The following is a 3,679-nucleotide window of genomic DNA, read 5'->3' on the forward strand; positions in this document are numbered from 1 at the left end:
CATAAATAAAATTTAATTCTAAAAACTAGTTTAAAAAAAAGACTAGGTAACAATAACATAAAGGATATAGAAAAAGACGTGATCGTAGTAAAACATACTACTTCTATGTTTTTTAAAAAGAAAGTAGAAACATTTTAATTCAATACCTTGCTAAGTAAGATGATGTAGATGTTAATATTTAAATGTAAGCACTAAAAGTTTAGAAATAGCCAAGAGGGTAATTAAAGAAACTGAATCAATGAACTTGAAGAGGAGAAAAGTATGGTAGACAGAAAGCACTACACATAAAGATAGCAGTAGTATCAGTCACTATAATAGGGGTGAACATACTGTTCTCACTAAACAATAGTCAAACTCTCAGTTTGGATATTTTAAAAATCTATGCATGGCCTATTTACAAGAGTGCAGCAAAAAACATGAAGATAGTGAAAAAGTATATGTAATGAGATGTAAAAAGATAGATCAGGAAAAGAATATAGGTCAAAATTGACATCACAGCAAAAAAATTTTTTTTCAGGATAATGAGAATAAACTACAAAATGATAAGAAAAATTCACATCTCTGAAGTTGTATGCTGATACAAAATTGAAAAATATATGAAGCAAAAATTGCTGGAATCATAAGGAAATATAACAAGTCAAATATTTGATGAGAGACTTTCACCTGTCTCATGTGGAGATAGATCAAAGGGACAGAAAATAAGACACAATTAACAAGTTTAAGCTGCTGCATGGAAATAGATCCCTGCAGGAAACAAAGTGAATAGTCAGAACACTGGTTGAGAGAAGGTATTGTCAGCATACATACATGTCAAAAGTTTAGTCTCCAATATGTAAACAGCACCTACAAATAACTAGGGCTTCTCAGAATCAGGTAAAGAATCTGCCTGCAATGCAGGAGAGCCAGGTTTGATTCCTGGGTCAGGAAGATCCCTTGGAGAAGGGAATGGTTACCCACTCCAGTATTCTTGCCTGGAGAATTCCATGGACAGAGGAGCCTGGAAGCCTATAGTCCATGGGGTTGCAGAGAGTTGGACACAACTGAGCAACTAACACACACACACACACACACACAACTAATTAGAGAATCAAACAGCTCCATAGATAAATGGATGATGAATAACAACAGGATGCACAGAAGAGAAGGCCCAAGTGGCAGATGAATCTGTGAACAGATAACAGACTCACTGGGGCTGAATTGTGTCCATTCAAAATAAATGTGTTGAAATCCAAACCCCCAGTGCCTCAGAATCTGACTGTGTTTGAAGACAGGGGCATCTTTGAAGAAGTAATTAAGGGTAAATTATGTCATTAAGGTGAATCTTAATCCATCTGACTGATCTCCTTATAAGAAGATTAAATTTGGACACAGAAACACACAGAGGGACAATCATATGAGGACACAGGGAGAAGACAGCCATCAGCAAACCTAAGGGAGAGGCCCCAGGTTGACACTTTGATGTTGGACTTTCAACCCTGCCAAATTGTGAGAGAGTAAATTGCTGTCTTTTAAATCCTCACCCCACTCCACCCCTGTCTATGGTGTTTTGTTGTGGTATCCCTGCAAAAATCAAAACTCTTGGTGCAAACATTTTGGTGCATGTATTTTTGTATATGCTGGTGAATGTCTTTGCTGGATATCTGCAGAAGAAAGAAATTGTTGGATAACTGGTCATGTTTTTGTTCAGCTTGAGTTGTTACTTAGTCACTAAGTCATGTCCAACTCTTTGTGACCCCATGGACTGTAGCTTCCCAGGCTCCTCTGTCCATTGGGATTACCCAGACAAGAATACTGGGGTGAATTGCCATTTCCTTCTTCAGGGGATCTTCCCAAATCAGGGATCGAACCCACATTTCCTGCATTGGCAGGTGGATTCTTTACCACTGAGCCACCAGGGAAACCATGTTCAACCTAAGTTTAGTTAAGTTCAGTCACTCAGTCATGTCTGACTCTTTGCAACCCCATCGACTGCAACACACCAGGCTTCTCTGTCCATCACCAACTCCTGGAGCTTACTCAAACTCATGTCCATCGAGTCCGTGATGCCATCCAACTATCTCTTCTCTTCTGTCGTCCCCTTCTCCTCCTGCCTTCAATCTTTCCTAGCATCAGAGTCTTTTCCAATGAGTCAGTTCTTCGCATTAGGTGGTCAAAGTATTGGAGTTTCAGCTTCAGCATCGGTCCTCCCAATGAATATTCAGGACTGATTTCCTTTAGGATGGACTGGTTGGATCTCCATGCAGTCCAAGGGACTCTCAAGAGTCTTCTCCAACACCACAGTTCAAAAGTATCAGTTCTTCAGTGCTTAGCTTTCTTTATAGTCCAGCTCTCACATCCATACATGACTACTGGAAAAACCATAGTTTTGACTAGACAAACCTTTGTTGGCAAAGTAATGTCTCTGGTTTTTAGTATGCTGTCTAGGTTGGTCATAGCTTTTCTTCCAAGGAGCAAGTGTCTTGTAATTTCATGGCTGCAGTCATCATCTGCAGTGATTTTGGAGCCCCCCAAAATAAAATCTGTCATTGTTTTCATTGTTTCCCCCATCTATTCACTTTCATTAAGAAGCTCTTTAGTTTCTCTCCTCTTTCTGCCGTAAGGGTGGTGTCATCTGCATATCTGATATTATTGATATTTCTCCCAGCAATCTTGATTCTAGCTTGTGTTTCATCCATTTCACATGATGTGCTCTGCATATAAGTTAAATAAGCAGGGTGACAATATGCAGTCTTAATATATTCCTTTCCCTATTTGGAACCAGTCTGTTGTTTCATGTCCAATTCTTTTTTTTTTATTTTATTTTATTTAACTTTACTATATTGTATTGGTTTTGCCATATATCAAAATGAATCTTCCACAGGTATACATGTGTTCCCCATCCTGAACCCTCCTCCCTGCCCCTACCATCCCTCTGGGTCGTCCCAGTGCACCAGCCCCAAGAATCCAGTATCGTGCATTGAACCTGGACTGGCGACTCATTTCATATATGATATTATACATATTTCAATGCCATTCTCCCAAATCATCCCACCCTCTCCCTCTCCCACAGAGTCCAAAAGACTGTTCTATACATCAGTGTCTCTTTTGCTGTCTCGTATACAGGGTTATTGTTACCATTTTTCTTTTTTTTTTTTTGTTACCATCTTTCTAAATTCCATATATATGCGTTATTATACTGTATTGGTGTTTTTCCTTCTGGCTTACTTCACTCTGTATAATAGGCTCCAGTTTCATCCACCTCATTAGAACTGATTCAAATGTATTCTTTTTAATAGCTGAGTAATACTCCATTGTGTATATGTATCACTGCTTTCTTATCCATTCATCTGCTGATGGACATCTAGGTTGCTTCCATGTCCTGGCTATTATAAACAGTGCTGCGATGAACACTGGGGTACACGTGTCTCTTTCAATTCTTGTTTCCTCAGTGTGTATGCCCAGCAGTGGGATTGCTGGATCATAAGGCAGTTCTATTTCCAGTTTTTTAAGGAATCTCCACACTGTTCTCCATAGTGGCTGTACTAGTTTGCATTTCCACGAACAGTGTAAGAGGGTTCCCTTTTCTCCACACCCTCTCCAGCATTTATTGCTTGTAGACTTTTGGATCGCAGCCATTCTGACTGGTGTGAAATGGTACCTCATAGTGGTTTTGATTTGCATTTCTCTGATAATGAGTGAT

General features: G+C 39.2%; 1 protein-coding gene across 1 annotated transcript in view; it reads left to right on the forward strand.

Annotated features, from left to right (window-relative positions):
* STK32B (serine/threonine kinase 32B) overlaps positions 1 to 3,679 on the forward strand; it is a gene marked incomplete at its 5' end in the record, with an annotated part of 406,524 nt that overhangs the window by 234,736 nt on the left and 168,109 nt on the right. The window lies entirely within an intron of this gene.

The sequence above is a fragment of the Bison bison genome, unplaced genomic scaffold, assembly GCF_000754665.1.
Source record: "Bison bison bison isolate TAMUID 2011002044 unplaced genomic scaffold, Bison_UMD1.0 scf7180017864255, whole genome shotgun sequence".
NCBI classification, from domain to species: domain Eukaryota; kingdom Metazoa; phylum Chordata; class Mammalia; order Artiodactyla; family Bovidae; genus Bison; species Bison bison.